Source organism: Anomaloglossus baeobatrachus (assembly GCF_048569485.1).
Source record: "Anomaloglossus baeobatrachus isolate aAnoBae1 chromosome 5 unlocalized genomic scaffold, aAnoBae1.hap1 SUPER_5_unloc_16, whole genome shotgun sequence".
NCBI lineage: Eukaryota > Metazoa > Chordata > Amphibia > Anura > Aromobatidae > Anomaloglossus > Anomaloglossus baeobatrachus.
Genome location: NW_027441791.1, coordinates 346,402 through 369,901, shown reverse-complemented (window position 1 = coordinate 369,901; position 23,500 = coordinate 346,402). Strand labels below are relative to the sequence as shown.

The following is a 23,500-nucleotide window of genomic DNA, read 5'->3' as shown; positions in this document are numbered from 1 at the left end:
ATGTCTGTAGTGAGATTTATTACTGTGTCTCTCCATAACCAGGATTACACAGTAGTGAAGAAGACCTCTAGTGAGCGCTGTCAGGCCCCTGTGTCTGAGGGATGGGGAAGACCCCTGAGCCCAATCACGGGGCCTCCACCTCACCCCCCGATACATGAGGACATCAATAACCAGAAGATCCTAGAACTCACCTACAAGATGATTGAGCTGCTGACTGGAGAGGTGACACTGCTGGGAATGCTGGGACATTATACAGTAACGCTATGAAGGGATCAGGGGTGACGGTATCATTGTATGTGTCAGGTTCCTATAAGGTGTCAGGACGTCACCGTCTATTTCTCCATGGAGGAGTGGGAGTATTTAGAAGGACACAAAGATCTGTACAAGGACGTCATGATGGAGGTTCCCCAGCCCCTCACATCACCAGGTAATAGACAGGACTAAATACACACGGCCTATAATTATCTGTATGTAAGGAATGAATTCAGTCCCTGTATGTGTCTCCTCCAGTTCTATCCAGTAAGAGGACAACACCAGAGAGATGTCCCCATCCTCTTCTCCCACAGGACTGTAAACAAGAAGATCCCGATGTTCCTCAGGATCATCAGGTAGATGGAGAGAAGGAGCCATGAAATCTCCCTATGATGTGTAGACGGCTGTGAAGGTCTTGTGCTCAGTCTTGTTTTATCCTCCCGTATTATATGTGTTATACTTGTGTAATGAGAGCGGTGGAGATGGCAGGATTAGAGCTGATTATAGATGGGACTTCTTAATCTGTCTGTGACTTTTACAATATTTGTTTCAGGGGGAAGATCTGCCCCATATTAATACTACAGAGACATACATGAGGGGTGATGAGCGGAGTAAAGAGGAGATTCCTACAGATAACCGCCCAGGTGAGTAGTGAGCACTAAATGCAGAGAAGTCACAGATTCTTCTCAATCACCGGCTGTGGCTGCTTTATCAGGGTTGTAGTCCGGCCATATCAAATGGTCACCATTCTGCTGCTAGACCACCAGATGCTCATCCACCCAAAACTGTCCTAATTATTTTGGGCATTGGACGCCCTTCTGTTGGAGTGAGATCTGTATCAGTCAAATCTTACAGGTAGGATTCATCCTATCCCCTGAAATTGTTGACCCTTAGCTGCCCAGAGCTCTAATCTTCAAAGCCAAATGACAGCGTACGTAGAATGTGCAGACAACTTAGAAAATCATGGGAAGAAGAATCTAATCTGTATGGTGGACCCCTAAGAGAAAGCGGAGGGTACTGATGCTGGTGACCTCCTAGATTCTTAGTTTGGTGCCGTGTTCTCCAGGTGAATAAAGATTGATTGCTCTCAGTGGGAGAAACAAAATAATAATCTTGTAGTTGATGAAGAGACCTCAGTAGTCTGGAAAGCTTGCTTTGTAACATCATTTATTTTATTTTTGTTCTCCATTAATAAGCATCATAACTACAAGATTCTTATTGTTTCTTCCAATGAGCGCAATTAATCCATCTTTTATAACTACAAGATTCACTGGCGGATATACAATGATGCAGCTGCACAGGGGCTCTGAGCAGGATAGGCCCCCAAGTGCCTGAAAACATATGGAGATTTCCTTTGCTGGTGGCAGCTGCAATACTAATAGGAGAAGCAGGAGCCAGAACAGCTGAGCGCATATGATTATGTGGCGCCCCAGGACCTGGTCGCCACAACAGCATTGCCCCTCCAAAGGGTTAATGCTGAGCATGGAGGTAATTGGGGGAATCTTTGGCCAGTAAGTTCAACATCCAACGCAGTTTCTCCCTCAGGCCAGCAGGAGGAGCTCTGAACCTGGAGTTCCAGGGAGCATTCCTTAAGTCTGACCTAAGGGAGGAGTTAGTGTGTTCAGTCTGTAGCGAGAGAGCAGAGAGTCCAGACGCAGAGTGTGCTGTCTTGTGGAACTGGGGCCTAGAGCTGGAATAGCTTGGCCCAGTGAAGCAAGATTTGCAGACAGGCACAGAAGAGACTCGGACATCGGAGTCTGTGGTTGCCAGGGTATAAAATCCTTCCCTGGTGGCCGAATCCGGAGGGCAGGAGAGCTGCAAGCCCCCTGGCCCATCAGCAATCTGGAGGTACAGTTGCATTCCAAGGGCCCGGTGAGGACTCCAGCAGAGAAGCACCCGAGAGGGCCTGCGCAGCCTACCACACAGAAAAAGGGACGAACCACCGGTCCCAGCAGCAAGAGGGCCATTGCTAAATTCAGAGTGCAGGGTCCTGTAAAAGAAAAGAAAGAACAGGGAGTAGGCCTCATACTCAACTGGCCAAGGAGATCACCCCCAGGCACTTCCAGGCCGGCCGGATCATCTTTACCACCTGTGACGGTCTCCCTGGACTACACTGTTGCCAAGTAAAAGAGGAGAAGGTAAAGAGACTACTGTTTGTGCCTGTTTCTTTCACTGCCTGTCGGCCCTGCACCGTATTATTCACACAACATCACACCATAGACTCTCACGAGCACCAACTGTTGCCCCGGGGTGCCGCTCCACCTGTGGGGAGCAGGACCATCCAAGCTGCCATTCCATCAGCCCCGGAGGCCCCATACAGCAGCGGCGGCTTAATAGCCGCAAACCACAGGTGGCATCACGACATCCATAAACTTTATTCACCAGCCCTATTTAATTGACACCCACCAGGGCCACGGAGTCAGGTCCCGCCACCACTGATGACCCCCGGACTAGTCCGGCCCAGCACCGGGTGTCCCATAGCCCTGGGTGGGTGAGTCAATTATGCTGAGCTGACACAGGCCCCTTCCCTCACTTGTTAGAGGCCTGCAGGAGGGAGGATTCATCACCTCTGCGAAAGCTGAGTATTTTTCTGTATACATCCTCGTATTCACTAATATGTTCATATTATTTCAGCTCTATTACAAGTCTGAGAAATGCCGATGTGGTGAAGTCACATGTGCACATATAGGTGAATACATACAAAGAAGACTCCTACTCTCTTTTTTATGGAGTGTGCATGTAATGTAGTGTGAGTGTATTTATATACTCACCTACCTCCACTCTTCTACTCTCCTGAGTGACATCACCGCTCTCTAGTAGCTCAGGTCACACTACACTCTGAGCCAGAGGTCTTTTACAATTAAAGCCCATTGATCTTCTTTCTGTTGCTCCATAGACTTGCATTGTAAGTCACTTTTGGGTCCTGCAGAGCACAGAGTGACCTGGAGACACTAGAGTGTGGTGACGTCACTGAGAAGAGGCACAGAATAGCGCTGGACACCAGAGATACAGGAGAGCAGTGATGTCACTGAGAAGAGGAACAGAACAGCGCTGGCCACCAGAGAGAGCAGCGGTAGGTGAGTATATTATGACACTACATGCATAAACACACATTCCATCAGTAAACAAGCTAGTGGGGCCTTCTTTAATGATGTCTATGGTGCGGCTGTTTTTTGCTGTATTTCCTCTGTTTCTCTGCTGTACTCACCTGTCATGTAGAGCACTGCTTAAAAGGATCCAGCCAGCGGATACATGTTGTCCGTGGATTGAGCAGCGTGTATCAGACATCACATCTTTATGACTAGTATTTGATGCGGCTCAGTCCCAAACATCTATTAAAGTGTTTTTACTCCTCTGAATCTCTGCAGCACTTTAGGGGCACATACACCTGGCTGTGATCATACAGACACTGCCTGTTACAGGCTGCCACGGCTCATGGGTCTCAGCTGTCAGGGTCACACACCCCTGGCTGTGATCATACAGCCACTGCTTGGTACAGGCTGCCCATGGCTCATGGGTCTCAGCTTTCGGGTTCCCTATAAAGGAGTTGTGTGAAATAATACATGTACTGTAAAGTCATTTTTTGGCAAAAGGATCTAATAAGGGTTCAATTTTGTAAAACTAACAAAATAAATTATTCACCCCTGCAGTCACCCTCCTGGATCCAGCGCAGGCCGTCCTGTGGTCTGTGCCAGCATTATTTATGTCACCGTTCTACGAGACACAGGACCGCTGCAGCTTGTGATCTGCTGCAGCGCTCAGGTGACTTGAACTGCAGGCATCACAGGCTGCAGCGATCCTGTGTCCCGTAGAATGGTGAGATAATGCTGGCACAGAGCACAGGGCGGCAGCGCTGGATCCAGAAGGGTGAAAACAGGGGAACACAATTTATTTTGATATTTTTACAGAATCTGGCCTCCAGGTAATCACCTTGTGTCTGGACAATCCCTTTAATAAACTATAAATCCTCATCTTTGTTGCACCTGAGAGCTCTAGTGTTACATTCCCTGATGCTTCTGTTTACAATGGCTGCTATTCTGTCTCTTCCTGGTAGCAATGAATCCAACCGCTCTAATTATCAGTCCCTTAGATAACTGTATGATTTTACTCACTCTACGGCTTCCACAGATAGCTCAACTCAGCACAACGATGACTTGTAGGAAGACAAGGAGAAACGCTGTAGTTTTCTTCTAGAATCTTGTATTAAGTACAAAGTAAATGCAGGTGAAAAGGAATAATCTGTACAGGGTTGCAGACATGTCTCTTCAGCAATGGTTTCTCTAGACTAACTGAAGGAGAAGGGAGGAGCATTCTATACAGAAGCCAACTAAGGGAGGTACATAGGGACAAACTTCATACAGTCTAATCTACCTAGTAACAATAAAGGAATTTCCTGATAGGAGGAAAAATATGCAATGCAAGAATTACATACTACAGGTTGTTCCCATTCATGGGACACAACACTCCCCGTCTGAAATCATATGATTTCACAAGTCCTTCTACGACGTAAGGAGTCGATCCTGTCCCTCGATGTCACGAAACCTGTAACGAGATAAGAGACAACACAAAAAATGCAACGTAATGCACTGAATTCAAGTCCATGCTTTGTTGATGACGCATTGTCCTTGCGTAAAAATGAAAAAGTAGAAAAATGTTAAACATGAATTCAAGTTCAACAAACCCATCTTCAGATTGGGGAAGCCGCAAACATGCCAACTCTTCCTCCAACCCAATAATCCAACGGTAAAGTTTTAATCCAAAGGAAAAGTTCAAGGTTCATTAGACACGGACAGTTGTGTCTTCATACAGCAGGGGTAAGGAAAGGTGCGCTCCCCGCCGTGGCAGTGTCCAATGACAAAGTTAGTTCATGTAACGTCCTCCTTTGGTAAAAGTAGCACGAGTTCGGTGACTGGACGAATCACACACATGTGCCAGCCGTGGCACGTTGAAGACTTGTAGTTGGTGAAACAGTGAGCAGTGTGAACAAGACAAGCTACGGCTCGTACCTCAGATGACCAACTTGAGAAGCACTCGAAGCGATGAGATCTCAACTTCTGTTTTGATGTCACTGAAGTGTAGCGAGCGGAGACGACCGGTCTAATTTCCTTGTCGGATTCTGGTTCCACCAGCTCGTACATGTTGCCGGCGTAGTTATCGCAGGTCTCCTCGTATACGATACTTGGAGGTGTCAGCCACATGTTGTCGCCGAGTTTGGATGCAGCAGTGAGTCTCGTTCCTCGGTCGGTTGGGTTTTGTTCGGTGGGAATGTGGTGCCACTGTTCAGCATGATCTCTGTCGAGGATATTTTGCTTAATCTCGACAAAGCATTTCTCCATCTCTGGTTGTCTTTCCAAAGTACGTTTTAGAGAGGAGGACCTTGCGGTTGCTTGCTGGGAGTTGTTTGGCAACCTTGGCCTTGGAGACCGAAAGGGTAATGGGGCTACCCAACTGTTAGAGTCATTTTGAGAGAACTCTTTATCCATAATCTTTATAAATACTTTGTCTTCTCTCATCGGAGCCAATTTGTTGTCTTCATTTGTAGACTCGAACGCTGCTGTTGACCCGAAGTCGTCATCCCAGAGATGATATGCGTCCGCGCAGTCGGGAGGCTGCTGTCGCCACCTGGTGTCGCTCAGCCTCTCTTTCACCCCGTAGTGATGCGGACATGGTTGAAAGTGAGTGCCGCGACCGTTTGGGAGGATGTGCGTCTTGTAGGAGGAGATCACGTCGGGACTCTTCACTTTGCCTACGCAGACGTTTCCTATGATCACCCAGCCTAGGTCGTAGCGCTGAGCGAATGGCGCATCGTGTGGCCCGTTGATGTGTTGGCATACTTTGTATAGCCGGAGGATGTCCCTTCCAATCAGAATCAGGATTTTTGCACTATGATCAAGAGGTGGGATCTTGCCGGCGATAGTTCTCAGGTGAGGGTGGTGAAGAGCTGCCTCAGGTGTCGGAATCTCTTCCCGGTTAGCCGGTATCTGATTGCACTCGACTAGTGTCGGTAGAGGTATCTCTACGGTATTTTCCAGAGATGTTACCACGAGACCACTGGCTCTTCTTCCGCAAGCTTCTGAGATGCCGCTGCAAGTGCCTAGTGTGTAAGGGTAGGCATTTCCTTTTAAGCCGAACAAGTCGAAGAGTTCAGACCTGGCAAGTGACCTGTTACTCTGGTCATCCAGGATGCTGTACACCTTCACGGCCCTTTCTGGGTGACCTTTGGGATATACCCTTACTAGGCATATTTTCGCACAAGACTTGTCCCAGAGATCTTCTCCGCAGACTGCGGTGCACGAGGAGGATACTGTAAGGTGGTTCGCAGCTTGGCCTGTACTCTCCCCGCCATGACTTGTGGTAGGAGAAGGTGTAGGTGCAGGATCAGGCTGAGATGGGTGCAGCGCTTGTACGTGATCTGTGCTGTCACACTCCATACACTTAATTGTAACATTACAGTCCTTGGCAAGGTGTTCTGTAGAGGCACAACACCTGAAACATACCCCAAACCTTTTCAAGAGTTCCTTTCGTTCTTGAAGGGGTTTCTTCCTGAAGCCAATGCACTTCTTCAGGGGGTGTGGCAGATTGTGAATTGGACACTGGCGGTTTGGATTTTCCGCCTTCCCGCCTTCATTGCCCTTGTCTGGTGCAGACGTTGGTGTAGGTGGTAGAACATCGGTCTTTTTGACTGATACTGGGCCCCTACATTTCCTGTCATTTTGATGAGTGCTCTCATACCTGGGAGCTGGTGGAGTCGGTGGGTTCTCCACAGGTGAAGCTGGGGTCTGCCTTACGTTCCGCGATGCCATTGATGAACTCACAGAAGTAGGAGAATGGAGGGAAGGAGACTTGGTGCTCTTTTTTATAGTTTGTTCCTACCGTAGTCCACCTTTCCTGCACGTTGTAAGGTAACTTGGCGACTATGGGTTTCACCCCACGAGCGGTGTCCAGGTAGCTGAGGCCAGGTAGGTGTGTGTCTGTTTTGGCCAGCTGGAGCTCGGACAGCAGGTCGCTGAGTTCCTGGTACTTTGAAGCATCCTTGCTAGATATTTTGGGAAGGTCGTATAGTTGTTTCAGCAATGCATCTTCAATTGCTTCAGGACTGCCGAAGCCTTTCTCTAGCCTGTCCCATGCGGTTGCGAGACCAGTTGTTGGGTCGCTGATGTAGACGGATCTGAGTCTCTTGATTCTCTCAGTAGACCGTGGCCCTAGCCACCTGATTAGCAAGTCCAGCTCTTCAGCAGCTGTAATGCCGAGGTCACGCGTTGCGGTTTTGAAGGCACACTTCCACCCTCTGTAGTTTTCAGGCTGGTCGTCATACTTTGTGAGACCGGTGTTGGTGAGTTCTCGGCGGATCATGTACCTTGCAAAGTCGGACATGTCTGATCTTTGCGACGTTTGGGGCACATTTGTTGACTGCGTGGTGCTGGTTGCGTGATTCGTAGCTTCTTGGTTCGGGAACATGGGAAAGTATGGAGTGGCGTAGGCGTTTAGACCAGTGATCGGTTTGGTGTGTACAATCTCTGTTGTATACGGGGCTGGAACTACATAGTTGTTGGGAGTGTAGCGCCTTGCCGGCATGTTAGGTTGCATGTAGGTTGCATACGGAGGTTGCTGATGTGCAGGGTGTGGCTGTGCTTTGGAATATGAAGCTGGTTCAGGCTTGAAAGTCTGAGGTGCATTGGACTGACCTGGAAGGCTGGAAGCTGTAGATGGATCAGTGTCTTGAGGCTCTGGAGAAGTGTTAGCACTGACGGGAATGTTGACGGTAGTTGGCGGTTCGTCGGCTTGGCTCAGCACGTAATCTCTTGTACGCTTAAGTGAGTCTTCTGTGTCGAGATCACACAAACTGGCGCTGCCTTCTTGGCTCCCACCCAGAGCTTGCTCAAAGACCTTTAGCCTTGCCATGGCCGCCACATGTTCACATTCCTTCTGAAGGGCTTCAATTTCTGCTTCCTTGCGTGCAGATTCTGCTTTTATCTCCGCTTCCTTGCGTGCAGATTCTGCTTTCATCTCCGCTTCCTTGCGTGCAGATTCTGCTTTCATCTCCGCTTCCTTGCGTGCAGATTCTGCTTTCATCTCCGCTTCCTTGCGTGCAGATTCTGTTTTCATCTCTGCTTCTCTCTGGGCGAAGATGGCTTGTACTTTTGTTGTTTCTGCTTCAGCGCGCGCCTTTATGAGCTGCTCGCTGAGGGTTGAGTACTTTGATGAGCCTGATTTGAGTGAGTGCCTTGAGCTCTTAATGGACCTGGATTTGTAAGATGCCGCTCCTGACATTTGCGCAATTTTTGCTTCAGTCTCGCTCACAATGTCGCGCACGGTGCGGTCTCGTTCAGCATTAAGCTGTTGGAAGTCCTGTAGTTCTCTTTCAGACTCAGACGTATTTGATCTCAGCAGGGTAGAGGAATATTTTTTACAAATCTCTTTGTAAGACCGGTATGCTGAGTACAGTTGTTCAAGGGCTCCCTCTGGTGGTAGCTCATGAGCACCGGGCGCAGATAAAACAGTCACTTGTTTTTGCACTCTTTGCCACAATAATGCTGTCTGGGTAAATAGTTCACTTCTGGCTGTTTCTAGGTTCTCTTTAACCTTCCATGTTGGTTTGGTCAACCGCTTAGATCTTTCACTGTAATTTGAGTGTGAGTCCATGTCTTCCTCTTGTTGCTTTAAAGCAGGTAGGGAAATTGTTCTCTTTGACTCCATCAGGAAGAGTGAATGCTGCCTGCACTGGTTGTCATGGAGATCATACAATGTTGCAATCTCTCTGCAGTCTGTTTTGCAGGATGTATTTGCAGAGTCTCTGGCTGCAATTTACAATTAGCTTATGGGGGATTCTAGGTTTATAGCTGCACACAGTTCTGATAACAGGTTAATACTTTACATTGCACTTTGTCTGAAGCTGCTATAAAGTTTTATGCAGTGGCTTGTTATCAGCCCCTTGAGGTAATCCTTTCTCTGGATTGTGTGCAGTATAGCACTCCTGGAAACAGGTTATTTACTGATATATGTATACTAATCCCGGTCACAGCTAATCCTTTTCACTATTCTGTCTCTTCCTTGTAGCAATGATCCAACCGCTCTAATTATCAGTTCCTTAGATAACTGTATGGTTTACTCACTCTACGGCTTCCACAGATAGTGTTAACTCAGCACAACGATGACTTGTAGGAAGACAAGGAGAAACGCTGTAGTTTTCTTCTAGAATCTTGTATTAAGTACAAAGTAAATGCAGGTGAAAAGGAATAATCTGTACAGGGTTGCAGACATGTCTCTTCAGCAATGGTTTCTCTAGACTAAACTGAAGGAGAAGGGAGGAGCATTCTATACAGAAGCCAACTAAGGGAGGTACATAGGGACAAACTTCATACAGTCTAATCTACCTAGTAACAATAAAGGAATTTCCTGATAGGAGGAAAAATATGCAATGCAAAAATTACATACAACAGGTTGTTCCCATTCATGGGACACAACAATACTTCCACCTTTAGTAGAGTGTGGTGCTTTCCAATTGGCTGAAGCAGAGAGCTGATTACCTCAGCTGGACTGCACACACACCCATACTGACAGACTGGATTGTACTACACATCCCAGTCACCCTAATCATAGAGACTGCACAGAGCCTGCACTGCCTGTTGTGGAGACACGGGTGTCTTTAGGTGCTCTCATCCGCTGAACCGGCCGCCTTTAGAAAGACAGCATGGCCCATTGCTCATCCCAACTGAACGCCGACCTCCTTAACCGTGGGCGGAACACTACTACTACTACTACAACACAGGGTGAGGGAATCAAAATATTAAGACTTTATTGGATCCCCAAACAATTAACAGCACATGGCACATAACCAGCAAAACACACAAATGTAACAGGCAACAGAGTCTCACCCTTCCGCTGGCTCACCAGGGATTTAGAATGTCCGTGCCTCAGAGCTTCCAGGGCTACTTACTCCAATCCAGCAGCACCCCGCTTTTGGCGGGCACCCACCAAGAATGGAATAACGCCAGACTTAGGAAGCTGGCTGAGGTCTGCAAAGTCTGTAGCCAGGTGACCAAATTGTCCCAACCTGGGTTTCTTCCTTAAGTAGTCTCTGGTATGATGATTTAATATAATCCTGGCAGCCGGAGTCAAAATCCCTAGACTGCGGATATGGTCTCCAATCGGAATTGAAGTCCCTACATTGAAGACATGTAGCCAAGTGATCCTGTAGTCGGAGCCAAAGTCCCTAGACCGAGTCCACAAGGCATCCTGGTTCTGATCCCCTAGCCAGCTCCTAAGAGCTTAGACTGGATCATGGAACATCCATCACCAACCTGGTGACTCCAAGAAGTCCCCTTTTATAGCCATAGCCTTCCTTTAGGATATACTGTGCCCTTATCGGATTGGTTGTACAAGGTTGCTTCTCTTATTGGATGAATTTTAAGCTGCATGGATAATGTTCATTTAAATGATGTGGATAGAAAGACTGAGGATATTTACATGTAGTCTGAAATCCAAGACTAGGCAATAGACACTGAGGTAATTTACATTAGATTAGCAATACAATGGGTGTCTTGCCTTCAGTGGCCAAAACAATTACATGAGTCAACAAGAGTTTTGTAAAAACAATGACTTATCCCCCGTCTATAAACAAACTATCTTCATGTCTGGCTGAATTTTAAGAAATGTAACCCCTGCTAAGTATTGACAGAGTCCAGGTCGTCACACCTGTAGCTTCGGGTTCTAACATCTCCATCACCAGCTCCATCACCAGCTCCACTGACAGAATGAATAAGGCTGTGCCTGGTGACCGTGTCGGGGGAGACCGCTAAGGGGTCTTCAGGGTCACAGAGTCTGAGTCCAAATCAAATCTGCACAGATGTATTTATGAGAAAAAATGACCACACAGAGACGTGTCTCTATCTGGGAGAAGCTCAAAGTCCTTCTGATTCTTATATTATAAAATACACACAGTTATTCAGTTCAACATTGTCCCTGATTGGTCAGAGATAACCAGCAATGTCCATATAGTACGTAACCAGTTTGTTACTGGCTTTCTAATACCAGTTTGAACCAGCTACTGAATACTTCTTTGTTAACAGGTTGCAGAGCAAGAACTAGGAGTCAACATCCCACATCTCACATAGTGTGAACTAACTGATTACGAGTTCTTCTCAGTATATTATGAATACCTCTTTGTTCATTGTTCCTTTTGGCTTCATTATCTTTGTTAACACCTTACTGTACATACACACATCTTATAATCATATTGTAAAGCTTCTATGCAATTGTCATATAGACACAGATAAATAGGCAACGACATCTATACTTTGATTATTTACACACACACACAGATGATCTTATTACATCTGGACAAATGGCCTATAGCCCAGGCCTACCCTCACAGTCCCCCTGTAATGCCTGATTGGATCCACAGACTCAGACTGGCTGTAAGGGGAGTCTAGAGAAAAGCCGCTCACAAAGCAAGATCCCAAGAACTCTGCAACCCTTTAACCCCTATACAAGGATTTGGAATTACACAGAGCCCCAGAGATCACTACCTATGGTAGGCTGTAGTCCGTGGTCGTCAGGCAGGATCAAAAACCAGGAGATGCTAAACAGGAACAGAATCGGCAGGCAAGGGCGTAGTGAGGAGACAAAGCAGAGGTCAAATCCGGAACTGGCAGCAAGGTACAAAAACGACAGGCAGGAGGGTAGTCAAACAACAAGCAAAGGTCAGCGCACAGGAATCAAAATACAAACCGCATATGAGCCAGGAGTACAGAACTATCTCTGGCAGTGCTCATGTGACAGGAGGGGGAATAAGAAGGGTGTGGTGTCTTCCCATTGGCTGCAGGTGAATGTTGGCAACTTCAGCTGGAAGACACACACCACCTACAGTCAGCCAGTGGTACTGCAGGTTCCAGGGAAACCCAGCCTAGTGGATGAGCGGAGCCTGGGCTCCGCTGAGCCACGGACACCGACACCTCTCCCATCACCAGCACTATCCATGGTGGGAACATGGCGTCGTCTGGCAATCGGAGCAGAAGTCGCAGGAGCGGACTCCGGTGGGGACGTGACACCCCCCTTAATAAGATATCTGTGACTGTTGTCAACCTTACATTTTTAAAACTTTATCATTTAGACATATTTCATTTGGAACTTATCTGTGAACCACCCCCTTGGTTTTAATTAGATGCAATTGGTCCAATTATAGATGTAATTAGACTCCAATTACATCTATCATATATATATATATATATATATATATATATATATATATATATATATATATATATATATATATATATATATACAGTGCCTACAAGTAGTCTTCAACCCCCTGCAGATTTAGCAGGTTTGATAAGATGCAAATAAGTTAGAGCCTGCAAACTTCAAACAAGATCAGGATTTATTAACAGATGCATAAATCTTACAAACCAACAAGTTATGTTGCTCAGTTAAATTTTAATACATTTTCAACATAAAAGTGTGGGTCAATTATTATTCAACCCCTAGGTTTGATATTTTGTGGAATAACCCTTGTTTGCAATTACAGCTAATAATCGTCTTTTATAAGACCTGATCAGGCCGGCACAGGTCTCTGGAGTTATCTTGGCCCACTCCTCCATGCAGATCTTCTCCAAGTTATCTAGGTTCTTTGGGTGTCTCATGTAGACTTTAATCTTGAGCTCCTTCCACAAGTTTTCAATTGGGTTAAGGTCAGGAGACTGACTAGGCCACTGCAACACCTTGATTTTTTCCCTCTTGAACCAGGCCTTGGTTTTCTTGGCTGTGTGCTTTGGGTTGTTGTCTTGTTGGAAGATAAAATGACGACCCATCTTAAGATCCTTGATGGAGGAGCGGAGGTTCTTGGCCAAAATCTCCAGGTAGGCCGTGCTATCCATCTTCACATGGATGCGGACCAGATGGCCAGGCCCCTTGGCTGAGAAACAGCCCCACAGCATGATGCTGCCACCACCATGCTTGACTGTAGGGATGGTATTCTTGGGGTCGTATGCAGTGCCATCCAGTCTCCAAAGGTCACGTGTGTGGTTGGCACCAAAGATCTCGATCTTGGTCTCATCAGACCAGAGAACCTTGAACCAGTCTGTCTCAGAGTCCTCCAAGTGATCATGAGCAAACTGTAGACGAGCCTTGACATGACGCTTTGAAAGTAAAGGTACCTTACGGGCTCGTCTGGAACGGAGACCATTGCGGTGGAGTATGTTACTTATGGTATTGACTGAAACCAATGTCCCCACTGAAACCAATGTCCCCACTGCCATGAGATCTTCCCGGAGCTCCTTCCTTGTTGTCCTTGGGTTAGCCTTGACTCTTCGGACAAGCCTGGCCTCGGCACGGGTGGAAACTTTCAAAGGCTGTCCAGGCCGTGGAAGGCTAACAGTAGTTCCATAAGCCTTCCACTTCCGGATGATGCTCCCAACAGTGGAGACTGGTAGGCCCAACTCCTTGGAAAGGGTTTTGTACCCCTTGCCAGCCTTGTGACCCTCCACGATCTTGTCTCTGATGGCCTTGGAATGCTCCTTTTGTCTTTCCCATGTTGACCAAGTATGAGTGCTGTTCACAAGTTTGGGGAGGGTCTTAATTAGTCAGAAAAGGCTGGAAAAAGAGATAATTAATCCAAACATGTGAAGCTCATTGTTCTTTGTGCCTGAATTACTTCTTAATACTTAAGGGGAACCAAACAGAATTCTTGTGGTTTGAGTGGTTGAATAATAAATGACCCTCTGAATAAACTTTTCACAATTTAAAAAAAAAAAGAAATAACATTCTTTTTTGCTGCAGTGCATTTCACACTTCCAGGCTGATCTACAGTCCAAATGTCACAATGCCAAGTTAATTCCGAATGTGTAAATCTGCAGGGGGTTGAATACTACTTGTAGGCACTGTAATATATATATATATATATATATATATATATATATATATATATATATATATATAATATGTATATGTAGTTCAGCCCAAAAGTTTGGACACACCTTCCCATCTCTAGAACAACTGTTAAGAGGAGACTTTGTGCAGCAGGCCTTCATGGTAAAATAGCTGCTAAGGACAGGCAACAAGCAGAAGATACTTGTTTTGGCTAAAGAACACAAGGAATGGACATTAGACCAGTGGAAATCTGTGCTTTGGTCTGATGAGTCCAAATTTGAGATCTTTGGATCCAACCACTGTGTCTTTGTAGAAAAGGTGAACGGATGGACTCTACATGGCTGGTTCCCACCGTGAAGCATGGAGAAGGAGGTGTGATGGTGTGGGGGTGCTTTGCTAGTGACACTGTTGGGGATTTATTCAAAATTGAAGGCACAGAGAACTAGCATGCCTACCACAGCATCTTGCAGCGGTGTACTATTCCATCCGGTTTGCGTTTAGTTGGACCATCATTTATTTGTCAACAGGACAATGACCCCAAACACACCTCCAGGTTGTGTAAGGGCTATTTGACTAAGAAGGAGAGTGAAGGGGTGCTACGCCAGATGACCTGGCCTCCACAGTCAACAGACCTGAACCCAATCGAAATGGTTTGGGGTGAGCTGGACCGCAGAGTGAAGGCAAAAGGGCCAACAAGTGCTAAGCATCTCTGGGAACTCCTTCAAGACTGATGGAAGACCATTTCCGGTGACTACCTCTTGAAGCTCATCAAAAGAGTGCCAAGAGTGTGCAAAGTAGTAATCAAAGCAAAAGGTGGCCACGTTGAAGAACCTAGAATATAAGACATATTTTCAGTTGTTTCACACTTTTTTAAGTATTTCATTCCACATGTTTTAATTAATAGTTTTGATGCCTTCAATGTGAATCTACAATTTTCAGAGTCCTGAAAATAAAGAAAACTCTTTGAATGAGAAGGTGTGTCCAAACATTTGGTCTGTACTGTATGTATATATATATATATATATATATATATATATATATATATATATATAATATATATAGGCCTTCCATTAGATTGTTGTCTAATACAACACTACAGGCTCTAGCTCCCCCCTTAGATACTTATTTTATTTGTTAAAGGGTAACTCCATGATTTACAGGGGCTGTTAGGATTGGCATTAATACTTTCATTAGACCACATTACCCTGACCAAGGAAGGTTGAATCTAGATCTTATCTTGAGATCAGCACATAACCAAAAAACATTTACAGATTGTCTGTGGTTCTTTTTCCAGATATTAAACGAGAAGGAGGATACTTACATAGTTACTTAGGTTGAAAAAAGACCTGGGTCCATCTAGTTCAACCTTCCACCACCAATTATACATTTGGTCACTAAGTCATTTATAACTAACAATGTTGTGTGTACTGAGGAAATCATCCAGCCCTTTTTTAAAAGCTGTTATAGTATCTGCCATTACTACCTCTTGTGGTAGGGCATTCCACAGTCTGACTGCTCTAACTGTAAAGAACCCTTTCCTATTTAGCTGTCAGAATCGCCTTTCTTCCACTCGCGGTGAGTGCCCCCTGGTCCTTAGTATTGTCTTTGAAAGAAATAAGTCATGTACCAGTCCTTTATATTGACCACACATGTATTTATACAAATAAATGAGATCTCCTCTGAGACGTCTTTTTTCTAAGCTAAACATATCTAACTTTTTCAACCTCTCATCATATGGGAGGCCTCCATTCCTTGTAGTAGTCTAGTTGCCCGCCTTTGAACTGACTCTAACTTCTGAATGTCCTTTTTAAATTGTGATAATTGATTTATAGAGGGGTAATAATACGTTGGGATCACGGGATCTAATCTCTCTTTTAAAAAACACCATAAAATCTTGTTTGCTTTAGCAGCTGCTGCTTGACATTGAGTACTGTTGATCAGCTTATTTGTAATGAGAATACCCAAGTCCTTCTCCTGTTCTGTAGTCCCGAGTTTACTTCCATTTAATGTATACGCAGTTATAGGATTACTCCGTCCTAGGTGCTTTACTTTACATTTATCAACATTAAATTTCATTTGCCAAGTATCTGCCCATTCTGACATCTTATTGAGATCTTTCTGTAATATTGTACTATCAAGGTCAGTTTTTAAGTTTTTAACATCCTACATAGTTTGGTGTCATCAGCAAAGACTAAGGGGCACTTTGCACACTACGACATCGCAAGCCGATGCTGCGATGCCGAGCGCGATAGTCCCCGCCCCCGTCGCAGCTGCGATATCCTTGTGATAACTGCCGTAGCGAACATTATCGCTATGGCAGCTTCACATGCACTCACCCGTCCTGCGACCGTCGCTCTGGCCGGCAACCCGCCTCCTTATTAAAGGGTCGGGTCGTATGGCGTCACTGCGACGTCACACAGCAGGCGGCCAATAGGAGCCGAGGGGGGGAGATGAGCGGGATGTAAACATCCCGCCCACCTCCTTCCTTCCGCATATCCTACGGAAGCCGCAGTGACGGCGGTAGGAGATGTTCCTCGCTCCTGCGGCTTCACACACAGCGATGTGCGCTGCCGCAGGAGCGAGGAACAACATCGGACCGTCGCATCATGGATTACGCCGACGGTGCACCAATGATACCATTACGACGCTTTTGCGCTCGTTAATCGTATCATCGAGCCTTTACACACTACGATGTCGCATGCGATGCCGGAAGTAGGTCATTTTCAATTTGACCCCACCGATATCGCACCTGCGATGTCGTAGTGTGCAAAGCCCGCCTTACACTTTACTATCAATCCCATCCACAAGGTCATTAAAAAAGAGATTAAAAATAATCGGTCCTAGCACAGATCCCTGCGGCACCCCACTGCTGACTATAGCCCATTTACAGAAAGTACCATTTATGACTACTCTTTGTTTCCTATCTTCTAGCCAACTCCTTACCTAGCTGCATATAGTTTCCCCTAGTCCTTGCTTCTGGAGCTTTAGTATAAGGCTATTATGTGGTACAGTATCAAATGCCTTTGCAAAGTCCAAATAAATCACATCAGCTGCATTACCAATATCCAGGTTTGCACTTACCTCCTCATAGAACCCCAACAGGTTGGTTAGACACGACTTATCTTTCATGAATCCATGCTGTTTGTCAGTTATTATAATATTTTCTGCAATATATTTTTGCATGTCATCCCTTAAAATGCCCTCAAAAACTTTGCAGACTACTGATGTCAGGCTTACTGGACGGTAATTGCCTGGATCCACCCTCTTACCTTTATTAAATATTGGTACCACATCAGCAATCCTCCAATCCTGAGGCACCAACCCTGTTACAAGCAAGTCTAAAAAGATGAGCTACAGCGGTCTGTCGATTACGGAACTCCATTCCCTCAATATTCGTGGATGAATGCCATCTGGCCCTGGGGATTTGTCAATGTTTAATTTACTCAGACGCAGGCGTACTTCTTCTTGTGTTAAATTAATTATATCGGGTGGTGAACTTTGATTTTTCACTTGTTGAATGATCCCTGGAACAGTCTGTTCCTTGGTGAACACGGATGAGAAGTGCCTGTTTAATATCTCAGTCTTTTGTTTGTCTTCTATAACTAACTTGTTATTATATTTTAAGGGGAGAATACTATTCTTTGTTTTTCTTTTGGCCTTAATGTATTTATAAAAGATTTTGGGATTTATTTTAATATCCTTGGCGATTTATGTTTCAGTAGCTAATTTTGCTTGCTTGATTTCTTTTTTACATTTCCTATTGATATCTTAATACTTCTGAAATGCTATTTCTGTATTCTCAGCCTTTAAGATTTTAAACGCCCTTTGTTTTTGTTTTATTATACTTTGTACAGTCTTATTTATCCATAGTGGTTTCTTTTTATTCCTGGACATTTTATTATCAGAGGGTATAAGTTTTTACAGGACTCTAGTAGTATATCCTTAAACTTACCCCATTTATGTTCGGTATCCCCAGTTATCATGACATTGTCCGAATCTACACATTTAAGCTCTTCCCTTAATTTGTTGAAATCAGCTTTTCTAAAATCCCAGGTTTTAGCATTTCCCCTTTGAAATGTTCTATTGATTATTACTTTGAAGCTTACTATATTATGATCGCTGGTGCCCAAGTGCTCCCGGACCTATAGATCTAAAATTGTATCCGGTCTATTTGACAGGACCAGATCTAGCAAATTATCTCCCCTTGTCGGTTCATCTACCATCTGTGAGAGGAAATTGTCTTGAATAGTAGATAAGAACTTACAGCTTTTAGCACAACGAGAAGATTTTCTGACCCACTGAATGTCTGGATAGTTGAAATCCCCCATAATAAGAACCCGATTATTATTATTAGCTGCCTTCTCAATCTGTTGCAGCATTTCACCCTGTATTTGTTCAGGTTTGTTAGAACACAGGTTTTAGGCGACATTGGGGGTACTGCAACAATGTACAGTCAGTATGGGTAAATGTACATGGGGAGGGGAATAATGGAAAAATTTTGATTTTGGTTGGTGCTAGTCCATCCAGGGCCACCTCCTAAACCTTGGTGATCTGCTCTTGATAAAGAGCCAAAGCATGATGAGGCTTCATGTGAACAGTTTGTGATGCTTATTCAGAGAAGCCTTCTGAGATCATGGGTGGAATGGCAGCCGCTCTCTGCTTCAGTTGTTTCAGGTCCATCTGTTTCTGAGGTGTGACGTTATCTCGCGTGTCACTGCCAGAGCTCAGCAGACTGGACCGAGGAGACAGCAGCCTGGTGGGATGGGCTCTTTCAAAACTTTTCCCGATATTACTGAATATATACATATATGAGTTAGTAGGAAACAAAAACATTCATAAATATATTAGGCTACATCAACTAAACCACATATTTGGGTCTGTGAAATGGCTGAATTAAGTATTTCAGGTTACTCAATTCATACCCTCAACAACAGAAGCTGACGTCACTGGAGCAGATCCCAGATAAGATGTGACACATTTGCAGAAGACTTGATGTGACAGAACAGCAGAAAACCAGAGCAGGAGAAAGTCCCATAAAGGGACTCCATTTTGGAAATTATAGCCTTCAGTGAATTTCTCCATAGTTGTAGTGACAATTTTAACTGCACAGGCACTTTCCAGGAATTAGCGCGCAGTGGATGTTGGAGTGAAAATTGCAAATACAGTATATCACAAAAGTTAATACACCCCTCATATTTTTGTAAATATTTAATTATATATTTTCATGGGACAACACTGACAATCTGACACTTTGATACAATGCACAGTAGTCAGTGTACAGCTTGTATAACAGTGTAATTTTGGTGTGTCCTTTAAATGACTTAACACACTTCCATTAATGTCAAAATTGCTGACAACAAACATGAGTACACCTCTAAGTGAAATTGCCAAATTGTGCTCAAAATGACAATATTTTGTGTGGTCACCATTAGTTTCTAGCACTGCCTTAATTCTTTTGTGCATGGAGTTCACTAGAACTTCACAGGAGCCGCTGTATTCTCTTCCATGATGATATCACAGGGCTGGTGGATGTTAGAGACCTTCTGCTCCTCCACATTCCATTTGAGGAGGCCCAACAGATGGTCAATAGGGTTTAGGTCTGGAGACGCTCGACCAGTCCAGCAGCTTTACCCTCAATTTGTTTAGCAATGCAGTGGTCGTCTTGGAGGTGTGTTTGGGGTCGTTATAATGTTGGAATACTCTGGTTTTCCATGATGGAACTGAGTGGGGGTTTGTTTTTGTGGGGAAGGAAGAAGTTTATATTGGTATCATATTCACCTACATAACATTTTAGGTGGCGTACAATACTCTACTGGTTCATGCCATGAGGTCTTCTATTAGACTGTGAGCTGTTATTGTCTTGGTGAATAATTCTATTTTACTATATAACTTGCTGTTTCTATGGACGTTTTAAGTAGAAATGTTTAAAAATATTAATTTCAAGCATATTTTATGAAAAAAATAAGTTTTTTTTCTTACCAGATGACTGTACCACGAGATCAGAGGGACAACTGACATCTTCAATTTATAAATTAGATGACTTTGAGATCACACAGGATTCAACTAAAGTGAATGACATTATTCCAGATATCCCATCTTCCTTTCACAGCAAAGATCTATCATCTGATCCTATAAAACGGGTCCTCTCTTCTGAATCATTACAGAGTACTAAAATAAAAAAAAGTCACAAAAGAGGCATTAGAAAACCAACTGGTCTTAAAGAAAAGGAGACAATTTCACAATTAAAAAATGGAAATAGTTTTCCTCCAGAAACAACATTTGTTAAACATCAAAATATTCACAAAGAGGAGAATAGATTTTCTTGTTCCAATTGTAAGAAATATTTTAATAATAAATCAAACCTTGTAAATCATCAGAGAACTCACACAGGGGAGAAGCCATATTCCTGCTCAGAATGTGGGAAATGTTTTATCCGGAAATCAAATCTTGTTGCACATCAAAGAATTCATACGGGGGAGAAGCCTTTTTCATGTTCAGAATGTGGGAGATGTTTTAACACCAAATCAGATCTTATTAGACATCAGAGAACTCACACAGGTGAGAAGCCTTTTTCATGCTCAGAATGCGGGAAAAGTTTTAGCCAGAAATTAAGTCTTGTTAACCATGAGATAATTCATACTGGGAAAAAGTCATATTCATGTTCAGAATGTGGAAAATGTTTTAACCAGAAATCATATCTTGTTAAACATCATAGTACTCATACTGGAGAGAAGTCATATTCATGTTCAGAATGTGGAAAGTGTTTTATCTGGAAATCAAATCTTGTTACACATCAAAGAACTCATACGGGGGAGAAGCCTTTTTCATGTTCAGAATGTGGGAGATGTTTTAACACCAAATCAGATCTTATTAGACATCAGAGAACTCACACAGGTGAGAAGCCTTTTTCATGTTCAGAATGCGGGAAATGTTTTAGCCAGAAATTAAGTCTTGTTAACCATGAGATAATGCATACTGGGGAGAAGTCATATTCATGTTCAGAATGTGAAAAATGTTTTAGCCGGAAATCAAATCTTGTTAAACATCATAGTACTCATACAGGGGAGAAGTCATTTTCATGTTCAGAATGTGGGAAATATTTTAACTCCAAATCAAATCTTAATAGACATCAGAGAACTCACACAGAGGTGAAGCCGTTTTTATGTGAAAAATGTGGAAAATGTTTTGCACGTAGATCAACTCTTCTTTATCACCAGAGCAGTCACAGAGAGTAGAAGCATTTTTCATGTTCAGAATGTGGGAAATGTTTTCCCCAGAAATTGCATCTTATTAGACACCAAATAACTCACACAGGGGAGAAGCCTTTTTCATGTTCAGAATGTTTTAAACACAAGTGGAACTTTCTTAAACATCAAAAATCCCACAGAGGGAGAAGCCATTATCATACCTAGAATGGGAAAAATGAAAACAAGGAAAATCATATTTTCTTGACCATCAATAATAACTCACACAGGGACAAAATAAATATTTTATTGACAGATTGTCCAAAAATCACATAACAGACAGTCGTATCATTAAATGAGGAAGGGAAATTACTTTGGAACTTACCATATTTTTTGGACTATAAGATGCACTTCTAACAAAAACTTTTCAAGTCATGGGATCAATCACATACCCTGTAAGGGACTGTAAAATGGGGTGATGTGTACACAGTGTGTGTGTATATAAATGTATATACAGTGAAGATCACAATTTTCTAAATGTTGCGATCACTGTGTAGTACTACGTGATTATATGCTAATATGATGAAATTCACAGTATTTTAAACTTATTTCATAAATTGATTTTTTTCAAAAGCACATGATAAAAATGTAAATGAAATAAATGTAAAAGAACACTGATCAAAATTAGAGAACACTTTCAGATACCTGCAAGTTATTGGTGTTAATCTGGCACGTAGTGCTAATTTCCTTAATTATCTGACAAACCCTGTTGGCAGCCTAACTTTTCAGTTTGCACTGACTTTGCAGAAATGGTGTGCCGTTACAAAGTGACTGAAACACACCGGCAGCAGATTATCCAGATGAAGGCCAAAGGGGTGACCCTAACAGCCCTAGCAAGAGAATTTGGTTGTTGCAAGTCTGTGATTTCGAGAATATTGCATCTTTACAACATCACAAACTCTTTCAATTCCCCAAAGAAGACTAGTCGCTTTCCCAAGAGAGGACAGGATAATGTGGAGAATCTCCATGGGTAATTGTTTCAGCACTGCAGCTGGAATTGCTCGCCAGTTCAGCACCAAACAGGGTAAGGATCTGTCTCGCCATACAATGTCACGATGTTTAAGAGCATTTGGACTGAAAGCCCACTCTGCAGTGACCAAACCTCTCATTAGTAGAAAGAATCAAAAGGCTGAACTCCCCTTTAGTGAGGAGTATATTGTGTGGACAGAGAAGAAGTGCTTTATAGATAGCGATGAAAGCAAGTTTAATTTATTTGGGTCTGATGGGAAACATTATGTTAGTCAACGAACTGGGGAAAGACTAAACCCAAAGTGTGTTAAGAAGTCAGTGACAGGCGGTGGAGGACGTGTCATGGTTTGGGGAATATTTTCTGCAACAGGATTGGGACCTCTCCTACAGCTACATGGTAGAGTGAATGCAAGTGTTTATCAGAACCTTCTTCAACAACACGTAGTTCCTTCCTTGCATTCATCAATCAATCGGCCAGCGATTTTCATGCAGGACAATATCCCATGTCAAACAACAAAATGGGTAAATCAGTTCCTTGAAACAAGACATTGAAACAAAGAAATGGCCGCCCAGTCTCCTGATCAAAACCCAATAGAAAAGCTCTGGAACATCCTTGGTGACAAAGTTATTACATTGTTTCTGAAAAAAGCAAGTGATCAGACATTGTTCTCTAATTTTGATCTCCATTGTATTTAGCAGAACTGTATGTAAATGTGCTTATGTAGCAGAGCTGAGCATGCGTATACTGTCCATGCAGCAGTGTTGTGTGTAAATAAATGTACAACTTTTATTTTCTATATATAATGAAATATAAATTGCTTTTGTTTTTTAACTCCTTTACGTCCAAGGGCGTACTGGCACGCCTTTGGTCGCCTATCTCCGGTTACTGAGGGCTCTGGTGGTGAGCCCGAGGAAATCTCTGCACATATCTGCTGATCTGATCAGCAGACATGTGTGGCTATCAGGCTCAAGTGTATTGGAGATCCACCCGTACCTGTTAACCCTTTAGATTGCGCTGTAAAACACTGACAGCACGACTTAAATGGCCGCGGTGGGGATTGTGCCGTTTCCCACCACCATCGGCTCTCCAGTGACACGATCACGGTGCGCCACATGGGCATGGATTAGGCAAAATCTCCATAGATTGTGCTGGGGACGCATGCAGTTAC

The 23,500-nt window shown here is 43.9% G+C and overlaps 1 pseudogene; it reads left to right on the top strand.

Annotated features, from left to right (window-relative positions):
• On the top strand, positions 1-22,202 carry LOC142258879 (uncharacterized; annotated as a pseudogene).
• Positions 22,203-23,500: the final 1,298 nt, after the last annotated feature.